Below are 24,552 nucleotides of genomic sequence, written 5' to 3' on the forward strand. Positions count from 1 at the left end.
TTCAATTGCAAACAAGCCTTAAAGACCTTCAAATCCGCCCTGACTACAACTCTTATAATTCAACCACTTGATTGGTCTAAACCTTTTGAATTAATGTGTAACGCGAGTGACTAGGCTATTCACTACTAAAAAATGACATATTATGACGCTTGATTTTTATCTATCTAGACGTCTTTTTGAAAACCGTCAAGATAGGTGTTTTGATGATATTTTTATGATGGCTGTTGCAAAATTATGTCATGTATGACACAAGCGTCAAAAAAATATGATGGTTTTATAACGGCTGTTACAATATTATGTCGTGTGTATGGCATATGTGTCAAGAAAATATAATGGTGTTAGGACGGATTTCCCAAAACAGTCAAGTTAGCAATTGAATAAACCCTCTTGCAATTTTGGCTTTCAATTAAACCGGTCAACAACTTTAAAAAAGAATAAAAAATAAAAAGCACCAAAATTTTGGGCTTTCAATTAAACCGTCAACAACTTAAGAAAAAAACATAACCAAAATCAAGTATAACGCAATTAAACTCAACAACAAGAAAAAAACATAACCAAAATCAAGTATAACAATGATGGACTCATCATGGACTCATCATACGAAACAAAGAATGAGAAATCGAAGTTCCCCTTGCCATGAAATTTTTCCGATTATCTTTCCCTCTCGCCGGATATTCAGTATTGATGTTAGGGTTAATTTCTCTTTCTTCCCCTTCCATCACAAACCCTTAAAGTTAAGCCTTTTTTTTTTCTTCTTCTCATCGGTTTCTCGCACTCTCACTTCTTCGCTTTAATTGGTGTTGATTGACGAGCGCTTAAACTAGTTTGAGAAGGGATCAGTCTTGATTACTACCACAACAAACGTTTTTGAAATGGAAAAGTAAGTCTTTCTTAATTAGTTTATTTATGTTTTATTGCATTCGAATTTTATGTTTTCAATAAGGTTCAAATCATCTCTGAAAAAATGCAACAGTATTATGTTTTTTTTGGTGTTTGGTTGTTCATTGTAATATGTTGCGACTCCATATTCCCTAGCTTTCTGATAAGCAAGGCTATCTTCATTTGCATTGCAGCTTTGGGCCTTTGGCTATCCCCTATATGTAAACTCTCATGACATTATGTATTCTCTCATACATCATATCTTGTCTCATTTTGATAGTTAAAAACTGGCCAAGCTTTCAACTTGTTTACAAATTTGGCCAGACAAAAGTTTTGATTTTTTGGTATTAAATAATATGTCACTTAGAGAAAGCAGTTAACTATTGAATATTATTCCTAATGGAAACTTTGTGTAATGAGCAATCATGATTGATAGGTTGGCCTGAACCTGTGAAATCAGAATGTAATTTACGTACTTGTTTTATGCTAAATGGCACACCATGATAGTGTAAATCCTGATTGAATGCATAAGTTTCATTGAATTTTTCTGCCACTAATTGAGAATTGCCCCATCTGCACTCCTTTACTTGTATGATTCAACTGTTGTTAGTAGGTTCGTTTGCGGGCTTTACGGTGACTGAATTACTTTTAGGTGTCCCCGTAGGATTTTTGTACCAACAATAGTTTGATAGCTTCAACTCCAATCTGGTTGTTCATGGAAGAACAAAAGGCTTAGGGTCATGGGGCACTGTAATCAGTTAAAATTAGCTATTCATTCAAGTGCAAAAATCCAGAAAGCTGAACTTGCTTCACAAGGATTTTCTGATTGCAGCGTTTTATGCAGGCATGCCTTAATTATATTCTATTTTCAGTTGGATGTTCATTTTTCAAGTTAACTACTTAAATTTCTTTGTTCCATTTTATATGAGAATCAAATATATATGCAGTTGATTATTTGGTTGTTGTTTAGGGGTGAGGAGACTGGGAGAGGACTTCTACACAATTTTCTAGTATTTTGTTTACTAAAAATTATCCTTGTGCAGGTACAAAGTGATTATATAAAGTGTTGCCTAGCTAGCTAGATTAATTAAGCTTGGGAGGATGCCATAGTTGTGAATCAGAAGCATAAGTACCCTTCAATTTGTGTGAGTGGAGCCTACCTACTCTGGTTTTTATTGTACTCTTTATATCATGGGTCTCAAAGTGTCTTAGTGTACATATTAGGCCGGTTTTGCTTAAAAAAAAAGGGGGCATCTCATTAATTAAGGTTACCTACTCTGTTTGTTGTAACTTTTTTCTTTTCAGTAAGCAGACTGCACACAAGTCTGGTGTGTTGTTAACTAACATTGGTGTAGTTTTAGTAGTTATAACTCCTTAAAACTTGTGGCTAGTGGCCATGTACTTTAATTTATGTTCTTTTAGGTGGTGTTTATATTGGATCATTCATTCATCTTGACTTGGAGAATTGAGTTATCGGATTGGTAGAACTCCATATATGTTAAGTGTTTACTATTAACTAATTTGCCAAGCATTTTTCCTTGATAAAGCGTAGGGTCTTAGAAACTGATTACTAAAGTAAGTTAAATTGTGACAGGGAACAAGATGATTTATAGAGAGAGGATGCTTGGTAGTTCCATTATTATTTTTGATAAACTATATATATATATATATATATATATATATATATATATATATATATATATATGAACAATGTTCTTTCAACAATGGTAATTATGAATATGAGAGTTGCTATGAATAGAGAGTTTCATTGCGATTTTGTATGTGTTTGATAAATTAGACTTACTAGAGATGAGATCAATTTGTTTAAAACTACACTTACCGGAGATAAGATTAATTTTTTTATAGGTGAAAGCTAACGGAATAAAAGAATTCCCTGTTCTTTTGTTGAAGGTCAGGCCCTGTTATCTCCATCCTCTTTGTTTCTATATTAATGTTTTTGTGTTTGTGAACGCTGATCACGGTTGATTCAAGCTGAATAGAATGTTAGAGTTTTTGGTCCTAAGGTCTGAATTGCTATGTAGAAGTACTCTAGTTTTCTATATCCAATCTGTTGAAGTATTTTTTTTTTCTCTAAGACTTGTTGTGGTCTTTATGCTTGCCTAATTGCAGCATAATGAATAAATAGCAGGTCAGAACCAATGCAAGTTGAAACTACCGAGACCAAGCGGACTGCTTTTGACGTCCTGGAGGTACGACTGTTATTTACTAGAAGAGAAAAGGGCAATATTTTATAAATGGGTTCGGTACTGCATTTCGGTTGTCGACATAAGCTTTATTAGATTCCATGTTAGCAAGTGGTCTAAACTGTTCAAAGTTTGTGTGTCCTGAAGGCCAATTTAAGAATTGTGAACATCTTTCTTCTTCATTTGTTTTTATTTTATATTTCTTTTCCCAACTAAATCGGTGCAGCCTTGAAACTTGACTTATATTTGAGAATGGTCCTAATGTACTTTGTTTCCTAGCAGTTAGGTCCTTAGTCATTTAGGGTGCAACATAGTTACCGTTAACTTGGATTTTTTTTTTTTTTTTTTGCATGATAGACTCTTATTTATTTATTTTGGAATTTAATTTTTTGCAGGTGATGTTTGGATAACGTTTGATGATTGAAAGTCAAACTATGTAAACCATTCTTATTGAGACATATTTTGTGGATATTTTTTAGTTAAATGTATGTAAATTTTTGAGATGGTTGAATGTAATGTATTATGTTATTTTGTGAATCGATCACGAACTGGCTAGTATGTTAATTGGTGATCATGTCAGTGGAGTTTGATTGTATACATTCTAAATGATTTATGCAATTTTCAAGGTATAAATTATTATTTTTTTCCAAAAAATGTATTTTGTTATGACGGCCTTGCCAAAACCATCACAAACTGAACAAGTTTCTTGGCAATTTTTACTGAAAATTATGATGTTTGTACAAAAATTAATGACGGTTATCATGTAACAATCAATATTTTTCTGCCTATTATGACGGTTTTTAGGTCAATTTTTGACATGAAATCTTTGAAGTATATAACGGTTTCACAAAAACTGTCATAAGTTTAATGACGGTTTTTGTGAACTTTTATGACGGGCTCTATAATAACAGTTGTTTCTTCAACGAAAAAATGTCATTAAACCTGTTTTATGATGGCTTTTAGCTGTCATTACAAGCCTTTTTTTTAGTAGTGATTGGAGCTATCCTAAGGCAACGTCGAGAGAACAAGCCAATTGTCATTTACTATGATATTAAAACTCTTAATGAAGCTCAACGTAATTATACCACCACTGAGAAAGAGTTTCTCGCAGTTGTATAAGTCCTGCATAAGTTTCGTCCTTACCTAGTTGGTTCTTCCACAATAGTCTACACGGACCATGCGGTGCTTCGTTACCTTTTAGCAAAAAAATGATGCAAAACAACGGTTGATCCGCTGGATCCTTCTCTTGCAAGAGTTTACTCTAGAAATTAGAGATAAAAACGGTTGCGAGAATGTGGTTGCAGACCATTTATCACGACTCGTCAATGATGTCGATAATGATGCCAAACCAATCTGTGATTCATTTCCGGATGAACACTTGTATTCCGTTTTTTCCTCTCATTGGTACCCTGATATAGTAAACTACCTAGTTACCGAGGAGGTCCCTTCATCTTGGACTCGTACGGACCGGAAAAAGTTCTTATCCACTGTGAAATTTTATTTTTGGGATGATTCCTACCTCTTCAAGTATTGTTCCGACCAACTGATACGCCGTTGCATTCCCGACTGGGAACACAATGATGTGTTATCCTTCTTCCATGAACAATCTTGTGGTGGTCATTTCAGTGGCAAGAAAACTGCGGCCAAGGTTCTACATTGTGGATTTTATTGGGCAACATTGTTTAAATATGCACATGAGCATTGCAAAGCATGCACCCGCTGCCAGCAGCTAGGACGCATTACTCAATGCAATATGATGCCCTTAAATCCAATTTTAATTGTGAAAATTTTTGATGTATGGGGCATCGACTTCATGGGTCCCTTTCCAAATTCTCATGGCTTTCTATACATATTGGTATCTGTTGACTACGTGTCAAAATGGATTGAGGCAATGATATGTCATGCTAATGATCATAAAACTATCATTCTGTTCGTAAAGGAAAATATTTTCTCTCGATTTGGTGTTCCCAAAGCTATCATAAGTGATGGGGGAAAATATTTTTGTAATAAAATTTTTGAATTGTTAGTAAAGAAATATGGAGTTACTCACAAAGTGGCAACTTTGTATCATCCTCAGACCAGTGGCCAAGTCGAAGTCTCAAATAGAGAGATTAAATCCATTCTAGAAAAAACAGTTAATCCATCTAGAAAAGACTGGTCTCTCAGATTATCTAATGCCTTGTGGGCATACGAAATGGCTTAAGACACCTATAGACATGTCCCCTTACAGCCTCATTTTTGGAAAACCTTGTCATCTTCCGGTTGAACTTGAGCATCGTGCTCTATGGGCCATAAAAAGCCTAAATTATAATACCAATGCGGCAGGCGAGAAGCGAAAATTGCAATTAAATGAGCTTGAGGAACTTCGGAGTGATGCCTATGATCTCTCGAAGTCCTATAAAGCCAACATGAAAATAGTGCATGACAAGCACATATTAAGAAAAGATTTCAAAATTGGTCAAAAAGTTTTGTTGTACAACTCGAGATTACACATTTTTCCAGGAAAATTAAAAACACGATGGTCTGGTCCTTTCACTGTCTCTGCTATCACCCTTTATGGAGCTATCTCTATGAAAAATTTAAATGATGACAGCAAATTTCAAGTAAATGGCCAACGCCTTAAACATTATCATGAGTTGCGCTCTCCAGATGTTGAAGAGACACTTCTAAAAGATCTAGTCTACAAAGACTAAAAGATTCACTGGTGTACTTCCTTCCATGTGTTTAAGACAGGGGAAGTACGCCATTAGAGTAATCGGGCCCTCTTCTATTTTCTTCTCTCAAATCTTCTAGTGTGTGGTTGCAAGCACCGCAACCTTAGTCCACAAAACTCTACTTCAGAACTGAGTATAAATGTCTTCTGATAATCGAGCAAATGTACCTTCTAGTAAACAATGGGTACCAAAAACTTCAACTCCTTCCTTATCTTCCCTTTTCTATTCTCTTCCTTGCAAACTCCAAGTCATCATTTGGTGTAAATCTCACCCATCTCGAATAGGTAATGGTCGTAGTACTTTTGCTTGAAAGCGACGTGCGCAAAGGATTGGGTGGTGTATGAATTGTCAAACACCTTTCTGTCCAGGTCTTGAATTACTATCTAATATGAGCCGGTATAAGGTATATTTTTGTCTGACACCAGCTCAATAGGATAAACTTCGTCGACGGCCCGTTGCTCCCACAGGTTTGGATTCGTCTTGAAAATCTGACGTTAAAAGACTCACATTCATCTTGAGGATCTGACGTTAAAAGACTCAACATGTATGTACTCGTGTCTTTTATTTTCACCTTTGCACTAAGCATTGTGCACAAAGAGAGTCGTGTTGTGCACCATCGGATGTTCCCTAGTTCGCACGGGCAATGGATTTCACCAGGCCAGCCCCTAGCAGTTTTCTATTTGATTGCAGTTCGGGGCGGTTTGAGGCTATACCATATGTACTAAGGGTAATATTATTATTAGACCATTGCACATTGGTCAGGGATGGTACCGTCCTGAACCCTAGGCCCCCAAAACATAAAAGTTAAGTCACAGTCTGGCGGGATTGGGTTCGCTCCAGAGCCGATATGACAGTTGCTTGATTTTACTGTAATGGTTTTCTTCTTGAAGTCCGGTGTTGTTGACACGTTCATCTCCCCTTGTAAATTTTAGCACTTCATTCGTTCAATTTGGAGTTAAAACGAATCGAAATTCCGCGTTTGAAGTTTCGGGACATAATGGGAATTTCTGGAATTAATTTGGGCTTGGGCCAAAATTTCAAACCCGACACAAATCACGAGTCCAGCTAAAAACCCCATCACGCGAGACAACCCACGTGTCAGCCTATCCCATTTCCTCATATATATATATCAGTTATTCCTTTATGCATTGGACCTAATCTTTAGGCCCAACAGACTGATTCAAATAAGTAATTTCATCGGAATTATTCACTACGCCCAACGGTCAGATATCCAAACGGTCAAATTTTCGCCTATAAATTCCGACATTTCTCATCACCTTTCACTCATCCCATTCTCTCACTCTCCATAACTTCATTTTCACATATTCTCATCTTCATCAACATAATGGATCCAATTGAAAATTAGAAAAGGAGCAACATGATGGGGCATTCATAGTCGTCTTGATAACAGTATTTATCGTTGTGATACTGTTAATAATCATGCATAACATCCTCCAGAATATCTAAATCTATGTAACCTACCTATCTATTTCCCTTTGTCGTTTTGCATACTACTATGGTGTGTTAAATAATTCTCAAACCATTTGTACGGTCTACGTATTAAATGGAGAAGTCCCCTATTTAACATTTGTGTGTATTAGTTGTATTCTTACCTTATCATAAACATAAAAAAATTATCAAAACCATAACAAATAAGAAAAATCAATAACTCACGAAAATAATTCAATCTCAACTCATTAGTTCATAGAAGATCGCGCACGCTATACAGTACACCTAAAAATTGTCGTGCCCGCAGCTCAATTATTCTATCCATCCTCCATTATTGAGGTATGATCATCAATTCAGAAATTACCTGTCGGTCTAACTGCCCTGTGAAACCTTCCTTGGCATTTTCTATCAATTTACTACCTCATTAATTGGACATCCAACATGGAAAGACATATTATGGATACCCATAGTTGTTGTTAGAACAACACATGGTTCACTTGTGTTTTCACATATTAATTATGTATCTAACTGCAAGTGGCATTCTAATTCGTACAGACTCATATATTGGCTATAAATCTCATCGTTCAAGCCATTTTCATTTCACGCATTCTTCACTATTTTTCCCTCACTTATACTTTCAAATGGATCACCCAAGAAAGATAGTGCCCGAGAAAAATTATTTGAAGAATTTTGATGAAGGCCTGTTTTCTCCATATTTTGACACAGAAATTGTACGTCGAGGATGGATGCCTCTTCTATATCATTCGGAAATGAGTTATTCCAGAGAATTGGTTTTGATGTTCTACCAATTTAGCGGACCTGAACATGGTAAATTCTATTTCCATGCTCATGGACAACGATTTGAATTGACTAGGGAAATTATCTCCGACATACTTCAAATTCCAATCAATAACCCGGAATTCCATATTCCAAATTCACCTTTTGATACCGTCAAACAATTACTACAGGCCACTGTACCTCATGGCGAAATCGAAAACAGACATCATGTTGTCCTTCAACGATCTTTGAAACATAATCAATGAGTTGTGCTCCACTGGTTAGGACACAATGTGGCAGGTACATCACAAAAAACTGAAGTGACAAAACCTCAACTCCGATCCACATACTTTGGATTATGTAGAATCAAAGGGATGATTTTTACATAATTCAATATCTCTGGAACTCGGTTATCAGGCCCAAAAAAAGGTTAGCACCTCTGCCAACTTTAGTCATGAAAATTATGATGCGTTGGGGTTATCCACCTGTTTATCCAGAAATACAGCTTCAAAAAGCGGGCCTTACTGTACTTCACACAGACTGCGAAGCTGGTTTTTGGACTCCAAATACTACGATAGATGTACAAGATGACCAAAGCTCAAACTCTGAACATTTCTTTGCTGAAGATGCTATGCAAGACATTTTTAATCCCATGGAAGGCATTCATTTTCTTCATCAAGGCATGCGGGAACTACACGCACGCCAAGAAAGTATCATCACAAGTCTTATGGATTTCCAGGAACGTCAAGCAATGCACGATATTGAACAGGAGGAAATCTTGGAAAATCATTCTCAGTCTTTGAAAAATCACGCTCTCCTAATGGAGAATCAAACTACGCTCTCTGCCAACCTGGGGGTCTTTCAACTTCAGATCAGCCAACAAATTGATGAACTGAATAATGTTGTCCATGATCTTCACCATCCTCATCATCATCATGATCCATGATTTTCTTCTTAAAAAAAGGTTAGCTTCGTTTTAACAAAAAACTCAACTTTCCCAAAATGAAATAAGTTAAAATTAGTATTATTAATTAAGTTTTTCGTCGTGTGCTCCTTTAATTAATATTGTTGTTATCTTTGTGTCTTCTTTTGTAAGCTAAACCTACTAGGATTGTCATAATTCACATTGTTATATCCAGTAATCAAATTTTAACATGTTATTTTAAATTTGATTACAGGAGGGGTCTATCTTCTTCCATACTCTATCATCCATTCAGTCAAACTTTATTGGACATTTTTCTTTATTATACACATCTTTATCCATTAAGTGTGGGCGACATACTTGATTTCCTTCCGATAGGACTCTCACATTGTTATTTGCAACGTGGATACTTCATTTTGGACGTTTCCTCACGTACATTGATTGATAGTTTGTCAGGAATCTTTGCATTACCCATCGCTCTACTCCATTACATATGGCTTCTTCATCACACGTAGCATCTTCATCAAGCATGGCATCTCTGAAACTCATTCCTGAGCAATCCTTTCAGGCTATGATGGATTCCAATGCGTATGGCTTTCATTTCCATGATTACATCACTAACATCAGGTGGTCTTCCCTTGTTCTTCGCCTTGACCAAACTTATTCTCCAAGTTTGGCGGCCTACTGTTATGCTAATATGGGAGAAACACCAACATTCAACACTGCTCACGGCTTTTTCTTAGACGGATTCACAATCCAAGTTAGTGACACACACCATATCTTTTCTGAGCAAATGCTTGCCCTAACTTTGGACCTTCTATATCACGAGCCGACAACAACATGGCCATACATTTTTCAAAACTCTACTCGTTCCTTTTCATGGCCTGCTTTTCGCGCAGCATACGGTGATGGTCTTGAAATTAAAGATGAAGGAACTAAACTAGGCAGATGGCTAGACACCACCATTCCCTTAGCCAGCATGACCATGAACATGGGGAATGCAATGTTGTTTGTCCTTCTGAACATCATGGGAGATTGGCATTTTTCAACCGCTAATAATGCTGCCTGTGTTGTCTTCAATGTGCTTGCTCAAGGTGGTCAAACATTCTTTGATATCTTAAACTATGTTATCTCCAATCTGAAACGAGCTCGCACTGTTCGGGATCAGTTTATACTTTTACCTGTAACCGCTTGTCGAATCATGAAGACACATTTCCCACAGTTTTCAGCTACTTTTCATGACTGGGTCAAGGTAGATTCTATGTGCCCAGCAAACAAAATCATTCGTTCTTTAAGGTTTAGGCAATGGAGACATCCTGCATGGTATTTGAGACATGTTCGTTGTTATCCGGACGATGATAAGATATTGAAACATTTGAACGAATCTGGTGAACAAGAATGGGCCACCATTTGGAAAAACATTATCTTATGGCGCGATGCTAAGGAAATGTATTTCACTAAAGAAGACGTCATACCATCACCACATCCTGGATGGTAAACTTGAGTAGGGAATTTTACATATATCTAATTGTATATAGTGTGCTATTGTTTTACTTTGTTTATTTATGTATAATATATTATGTTACAACAACTTTCTGTTCCAACAATCCAGCCCTAATTTTTCTCACGGTTCTCAGGTAATTCCTTTCTTTATCTATTTTTACTTCGAGGGCTAAACATCATTCAATTTGGGGGTGCTTTAAACCTTAGGCAACTTGTAGGCTGTATATAGTTTTTATTTTTTTGTTAGTAAATGTACTTAGTGACAAAGTCTTGTTTCCTTTTCAATGATGAAAATTGTCTAGAAGTCTCACTTTAGCATTCGAATTAGAATTCATTTTTAAGAAACTTAAGATAATACGTACACAATAGTTTTTACATCTTTTCATGAATATTCATGCACTGAGTATCATCGATTGTACATAGTAGTAAGTTTCTGGAACCCACGGTTAGTCTACTTAAACTATCAATCCTGTGAGATCTAACCAAAAAGCCTCAATATGAGTGATTTGTGAGTGATGACACAGAGGAGTAGTTTTTCCGAATAGAGAAAATTGCGCGTCTACTTACTTGATCACCATCCGAACCCTAAGCGAGAATTTAGGCCTTCTTTGGATCGACATAGCTAAAATTCTTACCTATTACAAATTCTATTGCTAATCACTCCACTGGACATTTCATCAAACCTTTCACTTTCACCAAAAATTCCTTACCCATCTATTAACCCCAAATAAAAGAACTTACCTAAATGATGAGTATGAGAAATAGGATAAAATATAGAAAAAATAAAGAGAAACACTTGTCCCAAATAAATTAGTTACCTGCTTTAGGAAAGAAAAAATAGAATCATGTTTTTAAGCCTTGAAAAAAAAATTATTATGAAATAAGGCTTAAAAGCACAGTAGAAAAACTTAGGTAGAAGCAGGAAAAGAAAACAAGGATTTCTCTAGTGTAAATATCTTGAAGACCTTATTCTCTCATACTTGTCATTTCTGATAGTTCACTTCAATTTTCTTCTACACCATCACCTAAGACCCATAATACCTAATAAATACCCTAGCTCAATTAGGAGTAGGATGGTGTGATAATAAGTAGTAGATGTGATTGATCAACCTCGGCTCCTCATTCGTCATCGAAAGATGTGAGGAAACGCGTGCCCACCGCATTAATCGGAGTTAGTAAAACCTGAGTGAAAAAAATTATGAGCGAATTTGTGCTTCGACACATACCTATGAGAACCCATTTAGGTACGCTCTCCAAAGGATCTAGAAACGGCCCTACTAGTGCAGTTCAATGTAAAATTCACTGTATGCATGTTCATATGTAGATGTTTCAATTATTATATGCATATTAACTTGAGTTTTAAAGGATTTAATCCTTGTTCCCCAGTAAGGAGATGTATAGATATCTAAGATTAATTTAGAAAACAAGCTTTTGTTACTGAGTCGTTGTAGCATAAATGAAGTTTGTGAGTATCTTATCTAGAAAACTCTCACGAGGTTATAACTCGTCCACTAGAGAATTCCTAGTGGTTTAAGGCCTTGTTGCATACGGTTAATACAACCGCACTCTTCGAAACGAGAATTAGCTTAGAGTGCACAGTTTTGGCCATTTATCTATTTTAATGTCTCTTCTTTGCTTGAGGACAAGCAAAGTGCTATTTGGGGGTGGTGTGATAAGCACCCAAAACTGTACTATAAAACCTCATAGAGACATAATATTTTGGTTAATTTTGTGCTTAATAATCATGAAATAATCGCATTTTTGCGCTTTTGCAGGTTGGAGCAACTAATATAAAAACGATGATAAAGCCAGCATTTAAGCACAAAATAGGGAGTATACATAAGCTTTCCGATCAAGCCCATGTGAAGCCCAACAAATTCGGACTAAAGCCCAAAGATTCAAACAGTACAAAATCAAGTTAGAACAGAATTACATGCACAGAAGCATCAAACTTCGGAGCTCATATCTCTTGAACCTAGACTCTGGTTTTGGCAAGTAAGTTGTCCAGATGATCAACACGACTAGCTCTATCTCGGGCCAGAAATTGCAGAAATTGACATCTGGGCCCACCAATAGACCCACCTTTCGGGCCCACAAAAGAGATAAATCATCAATCATGGAGCATGTCAAGATAAAAGTGCCAAATTATTGGCACAAATGGACACCTTGCATGAAATTAATGAGGTTAGATGAGATTAGGTACTAATAGTGAAAACGAAACAAGGTCTCACTTTGTTTTGATCAATTTGTGGATAAGATGGAAATAAATGTGTGTGTGTGTTCCACGTGGGATATAGGGAGAATGCTCTAAGATGAGAGGAAGAAAACAAAACAAAGGCATTCACTCCATTTACTTCCTTGATTACCTTTGGACTCCTTTTTCTTTCCTTGTCTAATAGTTTTAGTTTTATGAAAAAAAGCTTGTAATAGTGTTAATGGGGAACACTTTTAGTTTTTGAATAAACTTCATCATTTCCCTAGGTAATCAGTTTTTTTTAGTTCTTTCTTCTTTCTCTCTCTCTTTAACAAATATATCTTGTATCTTTCAAACAATCCAAGGATCATGAGCTAAAACCCTCCCAAGGGGAGGGTTAATAATGCTCATGTGAGGATCAGGCTACAAATTTAGGATTCCATAATCACTACTTAGAGACTTAGGTTCTATTTTTCATCCTGTCCCAAAATGACAGAGATTGACCAATATCTTATCAACTGTTGTAAAATAGAACTAGGAGTTGGAATGATATTTCAGAGATGAAATATCATTTCAATTCCACATACTAGCATGATATGTTTAGAGATAGGTATATTGTGTTAGGGATTAAGATGGTAGTGACCTGTTTCTAAAAAGACTTGTAGCTAGGCCTTGCATGAGTAGCTTAATCCTCTACCCTTCTCTTCTCTTTAAATTACAAGTTAAAAATCTTAGTTTTCCGTTTTTTTTTATGTCTCGCATTTTTAGTATTCAAAGTTTGATTTAAAACACAGCAAACCTTAGCTAGCAAATCCACAATAAAAACTTACTCACTAGTTTCCTAATGAGTATAATAAAGTTGTAAGTTGTCCTAGACTTTAGGTTGGTTCGAATTCCTACTCAAACTAAACGCATGAAGATACGTGAGTAAGGGCTTGAGTCTACACTGAATGGAAAGAGAATCCAAATCTTTATACCGCAAAGTGTGGATATCACTATACGCAGTACCGCAAGACCTATAGTCAGTATGAGCCCTGAGACCTAGCAAGCCTAACAATAAGCAATCAATTTCCACAAAGGAAATAGGAACAGACTCACAGAAACAATTTATAATCCAGTATTTTGCTCATAACATCAACTAAGCTTCAAACAACAAATTCCGCTCATCATATCAATCAAAAAACATGTTCACTACTATCTGCTAGGAATAAAATCCTTTATAACCATGGTATAGTAACTCATGCAAGTATTTGGTTCCAAATCAAGTGAGCAGTCTAATCATCCTACTACGAATCCACTGGTCACACGAGCAACTGTTGCCATGACTTATATCCTACACTTCTTTGGGCTACCAGCTAGACCAAGAAAAGCACGCACCCAACATCCATGAATGCCTCTGGTTACTCCCCCCTGAGAATATAATGAAAGTAAATATTGATAGTGCCAGGACCGGCTGGGTGCAAGTGGGGAGCAGTTTTCAAAGACTCGAGTGGTGAAATCAAAGACACTCTGATTGGGGGCTTAGGGACAACAAACGACCCAGAAAATAGTATAGAGAGCGAGGAAGAGATGGCTAATGAAGTTCATAAATGCTCCAATGAAAAACAGGCAATAACCTACAGGAGAATACAAGTACTACAACAAGGAGACAACAGGTTCACGCACTTGCAATCTAGTTCAGAAATAACAGAAGAAAGATCAGCAGGTAGTAAAAAATCACCACATGAAAGGAATGATAAGGCCAGGTCGAGCAACAAGAAAGAATAGACTAAATCAAGTCTCTTTATTCACCCTCAACTACTTAAATGATAAACCTCGCCTGCTGGAGTATGAGGGGCTTTAACAAAGCTTTTATGTTACTACAAAATTTAGGAATTAACATAAGGATGGCAACTAAAACGTGACAACCTCGTTTTCACATTTCTGAACAAAGACACCAGAGTAGACAATATCTCAAAATCTCAAAAAGTCAAAACAAAGAAGCAAACAAGAATAATTGAATCAAAACTTAGGAAATTAACAGGGTGAAGATAACTACAGACTCTAAGAGACCAGCTCAGATTATAAAGAAAAAAGAATATCCATAGACAAGAAACTAAGCATGTTTACGTACCTGCGTGATACAATCTGGGCAAAATTAGCCACCTTTTGCATAAGTCGTGTTTCCATGTCCGCATCTCGTGCATCCAACTACCTCTTCATCTCATCTATTTCATGTCGCCTTTGCTCATCTTTCTCCTGTGCTTGCCTCTTAATCTCTTCAATCTCAAGTCATCTTTCCTCCTCTTTCTCTTGCACTACTCTTTGCATTTTAGCCAACTGGCTTTCCAACTCATTCACACGATTGTCTAAAGATAATCGGGAGCCAAAGTAGCTAGTTGGGGTTACATCTCGTCCCTTCAACCTCACACGTCCATGCCGATCTGGAGGCATCACTTCCCTATAAATCTCATCTGAGAGAGGTAGTTGTGTCCCATGTTCATTTATACCTGCTAGGTCTTTCATTTTGTGCTTCGTATTCCAAAAAAAAAATTACACACACGATATTAAATACAACCGAGTATGATATTTAAACTGAAGCTATTACTAAGATCAAACTGTTACATACAATGTATTCTCTTGATTGATCATCAAGAGCATCGTGCGCTTGTGAACTTGTGAACTTGTGTGAGTCCTCACAAAAAGATCTCCTAGGGAAGGGGGTGCTCTAGCCTCCTGACTCGAACCAAATATAAAGAAATTTATTAATTGTTAATTACTAGTTAAATTCAATGCCACAGTAGAAAAATAAAAATAATAAGCATATGTACCATTATCTCTTCAAACTGGGGAAAACTTATTCTTCCAGTAGCATGCTTTGCTATTTGCTTAGCACGGTTAGCCCTGTTACGTTTAGAAATTGCCTACACAAAAAGATCTCCTAGTTAGTATTGTACCCTGTAAAATATACTTAAGTTAAACATTACACTTTTTCTTACTTGATGCTCTGGAGTATCCTAAAACTCCATAAGTTGAACCCACTCCTGTTGCGATAGTTTCTCTGGCCTATGGCTTATACGCTCTTCATATGTGGCATAGCGGGTATAAAAGTTCCTTTTCTATTTACTCTTTTTGTTTCTGAATTCGTTCCCGGAAATCAGACCCAAAGTGGGCTCCTTCCGAGTCTCATCAAGTTCCCATTTATCCTAAAACGAGAGACAAAAAGATCTACTAAGAAATGAAATAGACAGTTTTTTTAAATTAGCGCAAGTGTGTGCAGATCCAAATGTCCATACCTTAATGGTATCCCATAACCACTCTTTGTCGCCTACATCTTGGAGCTCCCAATTTTTTGTCCAATCAAATCGACGTGATGTTACCATTAATACTCCAAGAGATTCAGAGAACAAGCTTGGATGTTTCCAAGGTCCCACTTGTTGTCTGCCTTTCCATACCAATTCCAACTTTGAGCCATTTGGTTGGTCAAATACCTTAGGAAGGGTAGAAGTGCCACTAACCCACTTTCCATCTGTACACAAGCCCAAAGCTTTATTAATTAAACATCAGACAATAATGAACTAGAATGTTTAGTTAAACTTACCGCTCTCGTCACCATTTAAATCCTCTCGAAATCGTTTGACCATTGCACCTGTCTAAATCGTCACATAAAGCAATTCATCAAGTAAATCCATCAAGGAAGACACTAGATAATAACCACTCCCAAAACAAAACAAAAAATAGCACAAAAAATGAGTTTATTCCCACAACAAAAAACAACACAAAAAACTATATATAATCATCGTCACTATCATTGTCTTCATCACAATCACTATCATTGATGAAGTCTTCATCACATTCGACACCGTCAATAATATCTTCATCAATAGTATCCGCAACAACTTCTACTCCATCAATCTCACTCCTAGTGCAACCGTTAATGTCGTGTGTGTTGTCAACTATATTATCCACATCTTGTTACATGCAAGACGTGTTATTTTCAGTCGACTCAACTACTGAACCCATATCATACAAGTCCCTTGGAAGCGTCTTTAACACAACTCGCCAATTATCGTCCAAATTATCTTGGAGATAAAAAACTTGTTCAGCTTGAGATGCTAGAATAAACGGTTCATTTGTAGCTAAGGTTCGTGTAAAGTTCACAGTATTGAACCCATATTCATCTATTTTCATTCCTGCACGAGTCATAACATCCCACCAATCACATTTGAACAGAAACACTCTATTCTCCGTGCAATAACGCAACTCAACTATGTCATTCAACACACCATAATAACCAACACTACCGGTCAATGGGTTCATGTCTTTCGTGCTCCCAAAGCTTGACGTTTTTGCCGATACAAAAACTCCACTATTCTGAGTTTTCCTTCGTGACTCATGAGCTTTTGTGTGAAATCTATATCCATTTGCAATACAGCCCTTGAAACAATAAGCAAATTGACTAGGACCATATGCTAAACTCTGAAGTTGCTCACTAACTCCCCATCCTTTTTCATTTGATGGACCTATTCAGATAAGGAGAAAAAAAATGTTGAACTTCAGTAAACATAAGCAATTAGTAGCAAGTAGCTCCAATCAAAAAGAAAAAAGACAAAAAATGGCTTCTTTTGCAACAAACAACATGGCAAAATATTGGACTTTTATTACAAGGTTTGAGCCTCAGACCTCAGAACACTCTATCTGAAGCAGAATAGAAATTGTTGTACATGAGTATTGTTGAGGAACATAAGGAGGTGTACTGGTCAGGCATTAGCAGGAATATGGCAGGAGAACAAAAAATCTTATGAAAACTGCCTGACACTAAAGTTACTTGGAACTACATGGAAGCTAATATCCACAGATTGTCTTACTTCAGTTGTGTCATACCACCACAGAACTCACTGAAAGCACTCACTCATTCGGTAGAAAACTACCTTCTAATTACTATGAAATATTAGACCTCTTGCCTCTTCTTGGTGGTTGCCTCTTCTAATTACTATGAACAGGACGTTTTATTAACCCCTACATATATACATATTTACAAGATCTGATTCTGACTCAATGCACTACATGAAAAAAGGAGGAGGTAAAATTAGCTTATAGTATACTGCGATGCAGAATCGCGTAAGTGGGGCAAGAAGAAAATGCTAGGAATTTGAAACAGGAGAGAGGAAGAAAAATAAGGAAGAAGAGGAAAGATATTGAAACCCAAGTCCGTATGTCCCCAAGACTATTCTACTTTCAGAAAAGTAATCTCCCACAATGACACCATTGTTAAACTAAACTGTGATCAGGTCATCTAGTTAAGGAACACGCTGAGATGTTTGTTGTAGTCCCAAAAAGGGAAGTGTGAAGCCTTTTTTCCAATGGGAACACATATTCTTGTTAAATCATCAACTTGGGGAGGTGGGTGGTGGTTTGGGCAGGTAGGCAGTGCAGTCCGGGACACAAGGGTCCCAGTAGTTGCTTCTGCCCCTTCCTCCATTAACTAAGAAATGGCTTCTTCAACTGAGTGAATAAACAATTGTCACTACCTGCTACTTGTGGCTTTCCACTACTTGTGATAGGTGGTGCAAGACTAGGAGAGATGGATTGAGCTAGAAAAGCCGGCGAAATGAGGCTATAATCTTCTAAATCCTAACAAAAGGGCGGGGAGGGGGGTTTACTAACATCTTAGTATTTTTTTTTCCTTTGTGTTGGACAGACTAATTACCAATGCTCTAGGAACCTGCAGCTAAGTAGAACAAACATCCCTAAATAAGAAAAAACAAACATAAATAAAAATAAAACAAGTAGAATCCTTCTTGAGGCATGGTACTAAACTGTGAAATCATATCCGCTATACCATTGCAAGAATAGAAAATAATTGAGATGCTATCTACAAAACTACTTTGGAAAAAATTAAATAGTGTACATAAACTGATATACATAATCTAATTGCATACAATTAACACTTATGTGGTTTTCAAACCATTTACCAAACCGTTCATTATGAATACGGTACGGTCCACATTTCTAGCACTTGCCCGCCGCCCAAGCTCATCCCTAATCACTTGTTTTTGCTTCCTGTACAAAACATTATTGCATTTATGACATACATAGGTTTATAAATAATATTTCTTTTAACTAAGGCACAATTTCAATAAAGTGGACTTACTCAATAAATGGTACCACTTCCTCACAATTGATTAGCACATACAAACGAGCTTGTTCCCACTCATCGTCTGTTAGAGTCCTAAACGTTCATTCCCCTAAAGCATGACTGTATCCTAAAAAAATAGAAAATAGTCCATCCAATCCAATAACTCAGAACTCTTCATTCCTCCCTGTCCGGTTGAACTTAGTCTCCATCCCATCATCTAAGTATCTTGAGCAGAAAGTCAAGCATTCATTAGCAAGATACCCTTTGGCAATGGAGCCCTCTGGTTTACTCTTATTATGAACATACTTCTTCAAGGTGTATAGGTACCTGAATAAATATAAAAGATGACAAAATTTAAGTTCAAATTTTAACAAAATACAAACAAAAGTAACCATTACTATTATCTTTGCTTACTGACCTTTCGATTGGGTACATCCATCGATAGTACACTAGTCCAGCGAGCTTAGCTAGCTTGACCAGCTAAATGAATAGGCAAGTGCACCATAACATCAAAAAATGATGGAGGAAATATCATTTCCATTTTGCATAGTGTGATAGCAATCTGGTACTCAAGATGTTCCAACTCTACAACCCATAATACTTTTGAACACAATTGCTTGTAGAAATTAGAGAGCTCAACAAGAACTAATGTAACTTCCTTAGGTAAGAATCCACGTATTGCAACTGGAAGCAGTTGCTGCACTAGAACATGCCAATCTTGCCTTTTTAGGCCAGGTATTTTGCATTCTTTCACTTGAACACGACGTGATATATTTGATGAAAAATTATCGGGAACTTTAATACCTTTCAAGAATTGACAAAGCTTCCTCTTCTCAGTCAAGGACAAGGTAACGGGTGCAGGGGGATATAGTATTTGTTACCCTCTTTATCTATCGGATGAAGTGACTTTCGCATACCCATTAACACCAAATCTTGTCTTGACTTCAGGTTATCTTTTGATTTCTTCTCTAAATTCAGCAATGTCCTAAGCCAACTTTCACTGTTGTTCTTTTCAATGTGCATGACATCTAGATTATGGAGTAAACGAAGGTATTTCCAATATGGGAGATCAAAAAATACACTAATTTTCTTCCAATTATGTGGTAGAGAATTATCCTCTCGACTTCTCTTTTGTCCAACCTTATCACAATTCACCTTACCAAATGTGATTTGGTCGAATCTATCTAATTGAGTAAGTACATCACTTCCAGTAAAGGGGCTTGGGGCCACTCCCATTTATATCTTGTTATCAAAAGAACTCTTATTCTTTCGATAGATATCTATGATCAAGTGGCAGGAATTTACGACTTTCCATATAATAGAACTTTTTCCCATTTTGCAACCATTTTGAGCAAGTCTTCTCATGGCAAAAGGGATAGGCAAGGTGTCCTTTAGTGCTCCATCCGGACAAATTAGCAAATACTAGGAAGTCATTAATAGTCCACAAGACAGCTGCATGCATTTTAAAATTCTATTTTGAAGAGGCATCGTACGTCTCAACTCCCTTCTCCCACAACTCCTTTAACTCATCAATTAATGGCTGCAAGTACACGTCAATGTTATTTCCAAGACTGCTAGGGCCAGGAATTAGCAATGACATGATGAGAAAAGGTTGTTCCATACACATCCAAGGCGGCAGATTATACGGAACTAGAATAATGGGCCAAGTGCTATGAATAGAACTAAGACTACCAAAAGGATTGAAGCCATCACTAGTCATTCCGAGTCTGACATTGCGAGATTATAAACCAAATGAAGGACATCTTTGGTCTAAGCTTGTCCATTCCTTGGAGTCAGCTGGATGCCTCAAAGCACCATCTTTCGTACGATCATCAGCATGCCATCTCATATCTTTAGAAGTTTTTTAGCACATAAATAATCTTTGGAGTCTTGGCTTTATAGGAAAGTATCGCAAAACCTTAGCAGCTTTTTTCTTAGGTTTTGCAGATGAACTAACTCTATTTTCTGTACACTCCAATGAAGTCATGATCCATCTTGACTCACCACATACATCACAGTTATCCTTGTCCAAGACTGGTTTATTATCCTTCCAATACAACATACAATCATTTGGACATGCGTCTATCTTAATGCACTCCATCCCAAGATCCCGAAGTTGTTTTTTATTTATTTATAATGATTCTTGGGCATATTGATGTCATTTGGAAGTGAATCATTTAATACCTCAAGGAACATGTCGAACGAATGATTACTCCAGCCGTTAAGACACTTAACATGAAGCAAACATACTAGAAAAGACAATTTTGAACTCTTAGTACAGCCAGGGTACAATGGTGTATCCGCTTCCTTCAACAACTTGTAAAACTTATGTGCTTCTTCATTTGGCTCATCCGTTCGAGTATCACTGGAACTAGACTCATTTGTATTCGAACTAGGTGGTATGTCATTGTCTATACCAACCATGTTCTGAAATCCTAATGCATCTTGCAACATTGTATGCATATCATCACCCTGATTAGACTCGGTATTCACCTCCACACTCTCCCCATGCTTTGTTCAACAAACATAACTCCGTAGTATTCCACGATTCTTTAATTTATATGTCATTCCACTATATGTTTAGACAATAGCATTAGATTAAGGTATCCTACACATGGGCAGTAAATCTCACCACCAAGTTCCTTAATTCAATTAGTTCAAGCAAACTCGATAAATTTCTCGCAACCAAGTATATACTTACGACTACATCTTCCTAGAGTCGGATCCATCCAACTTTTATCTATTTAAAAACTGAACTACAACTACATAAAAAAATAAAAAATAAATAAAAAATCTTATTCAGCAAGAATATCATATCCTACATCAAGTTCAAAAATTAAAATATTAACTAACATATCCTAACATAACATAGGAGAACCAATAAAAAAAAAAAAAAAAAAAAAAAAAGACTAAGTGACAAGGATTAACTGTTCAAATGTGGGATTTACCACCAAATATTGGTCTCACATGGAAAAAAACAATAGCCATGAAAACATAGCGTACTAGAACTCAATACGAGGAAAGCTAAAGCTTTAAACTTGAAAAGTCGAACTTTTTATCCAAAAATAACGTAAATTGGATTAGAACCTCATATATATATACAATATTCTAACACTAGAAAAGTCGAATAAATTGATCAAATATCCTTATGATATTTGGATTTAAATAAAATAATGAACGACTTCAAATAACAAAAAAAATATATGATTTCTTAAACAAATCTCTAACATAAAACGCCGGGAAGAAAATGATGGATTACCCGAAGGTAAAAGCAGCGATGGAAAAGGAGGCGAAGCAATGAAGAAGAAGGCGGCAATTAACGGTGAAGAAGAAGGCAACAACTGAAATGCGACCCGATGAAAAATATTTGGGTTTTCTGTTTCTTCTTTTTCTTTTTGTTATTTGAGATTCAATTTTCACCAAAATAAACGAAGGAAACAGCCTGCAGGAACACTAACATCTATTTTCTACCTTTTTTTTTAATGAAAATAATTATTTAATGTTTTAAATAGCTTTTTTGTCGCCATCAACGCCAAACACTTACTTAAAAGCCACGCATAAAACTTGTTTGCTACGAAAGGTGTTAAAGCCACGACCACATTGAAACGGTTACAAAAAATGCACCTTTTGCTACGAAAGGATAAACACAAGGCAAAAAGGTACTTCTTGCCACATATTTGGTTTGTCGTGGCAACAAGTAAGATATAGCCACCAAATCCAAAATTTCGGAGGCTAAAAGCCATTTTTTTGGTAGTGATATATGGGCGTTTTGGTCAAAAACTTGTAAATGTGAATGGTATAATTAAATTTTAAGCAGGCAAGCAGCACTAATCATTTTGAGTTTCAGCTTAAAATTCCAAGATCAATTTAAATATAACAATTAATAATCACACAACAAATACATGGTGTTTTCCTAATTTCAAATTTTAATCAAATTGATATAATATAACGATAGAATAACAAAACCAAATAATATGACTATAAACACCAAAGATTCCAAAAGCACATATACTTCATTTGGTTGCTGCCAACTAATAGTTTCAATTTTTTTTTTGGATATTTATCTCTTTCCAGTTTTGATTTAGTCATCACATCAAATCCTTGGCTATTTATTCCAAGTACGTAGACCTAACAAACTCTACCATCGTCCAAAAGAAGTCAAGGTATGGATACTGGTCTCAACAAAACTTACCCCCCTCCTTGCGATTAGTCTGTTCTTATCATTGCAGTGTTCAACTGTCTCAGGCTTCATTTGGCATGCGAATGTATATCTAAAGAATGATATAGCTGAGAATATTACATTGCATGCTCATTGCAAATCTGCTGACAATGATCTTGGCCCGAGAATTCTTTCTTACGGGCAATCATTTGACTGGTCGTTTAGCATTAATTTTTTTCGAACAACGCTCTTCTGGTGTAACTTGTCGTACCTAGCGGACTCCGAAGGCGGTGTGGTATCTGGGAGTGGTGATATATTTAGATTTAAACAACTAAAAGGTTGTGTGGACAATTTTGATTGTTATAGGGCAGCAAGAAAAGATGGGGTGCATGCGTACAAATTCGGTCCGCAACAAGAAGATTATATATTGTTTGCATGGAATAAAGGGGAGCACTTAGTCTAAAGTCTTCTCAACTCCTTTACAATAAATGGAGCGTCGAATTTTTAGTCTTTTCTTTTTCTTCCCCTTTGCACGTATTTGATATGTGAGCAGGAGAATAGATTTTGCATAATTTTTGGCAACCACTATTTTCTTGCGTTTTTTTTACCACTATTTTTCTAGCCAATTAAGCGTGCAAAATTCTCTTGATCCGTTTAAAAGACGTCACAATATAATGGAGTTCTATCAGAACACCCAAATCTTCACATGTTTAAATCAAAGCATTTCCTCATTATTGACACCGGCGTCATACTGAAGTTTGCTCTGACCCTTAAAGGGCAATACATATTGTAATAGAGCTAGAGGATGTACAGGCGGTATTGTTGTAGTAGAGCTTGTTGCTAATGATGTCTAAGGTAAGGTTTATATGAGGCTCTAATGGCAGAGCCTAAGCCTATTTTTTTTTTTTTTTTTTTTTTTTTTTTAAAAAAAAAAAAAAAAAAAAAAAATCAACAATACCAACAATATTTTAGTATTCTCCTACTTCTTTAACGTTAGATCGATTTTGGGAAAGAGGGATTATGCCACTTATTCTATTTGACGGATTTAACTATTTAGGTAATAATAGATATATTTCACAAGGACTCCTTTTAGAAGAACTTTTTTTTTTTGTTTAAAGAGTTGAAGACCTTGCTAAAAAAAAGATTTGTAATGGCGGGTCATGAAACAGGTTTAACAACGTTTTTTCATTAAATAAACAACCATCATTATAAAACCCGTCATAAAAGTTAGAAATTAACAAAAAATAAAAAATCATCGTAATTTTGATGACGGTTCTGGAGAAACTGACATAAAAGCCCGAATTTAATATGACATAAGCTCATTTCTAAACGTCATAACTGAATGCATTTGCGTGACACATTTTACTTAACCGTTATAGTTGTATTAGAAAAAGCATCAAAAAATAAACCTGTGTTTATGACAGTTTCTATGTAAGCATCACCTTGACCAAAAAAAGCGTCCAGAAATTAGCACTAAAAAGTAAAAACTGTCAAAAATATGTGTAAAGACAATTCTTTGGAAATAGGGCAGGGAATCAGGTCGGGTAGACCCAAATTCGACCCGACCTGATTACCGAATATATCAAGTTCGGGTCAATTTTCATATCCGTTCCGTTTATGTATTCGAGTCGGA

The 24,552-nt window shown here is 36.2% G+C and overlaps 1 long non-coding RNA gene across 1 annotated transcript; it reads left to right on the forward strand.

Annotated features, from left to right (window-relative positions):
- The first annotated feature begins 570 nt into the window (after window positions 1-570).
- On the forward strand, window positions 571-3,620 carry LOC147523345 (uncharacterized). The gene is made up of 5 exons (XR_015196296.1): window positions 571-880; window positions 1,923-2,024; window positions 2,746-2,790; window positions 3,010-3,089; window positions 3,479-3,620. It is a non-coding gene; the product is annotated as an uncharacterized LOC147523345 (long non-coding RNA).
- Window positions 3,621-24,552: the final 20,932 nt, after the last annotated feature.

Source organism: Coptis chinensis, chromosome 1 (assembly GCF_015680905.1).
Source record: "Coptis chinensis isolate HL-2020 chromosome 1, ASM1568090v1, whole genome shotgun sequence".
Lineage (NCBI taxonomy): Eukaryota > Viridiplantae > Streptophyta > Magnoliopsida > Ranunculales > Ranunculaceae > Coptis > Coptis chinensis.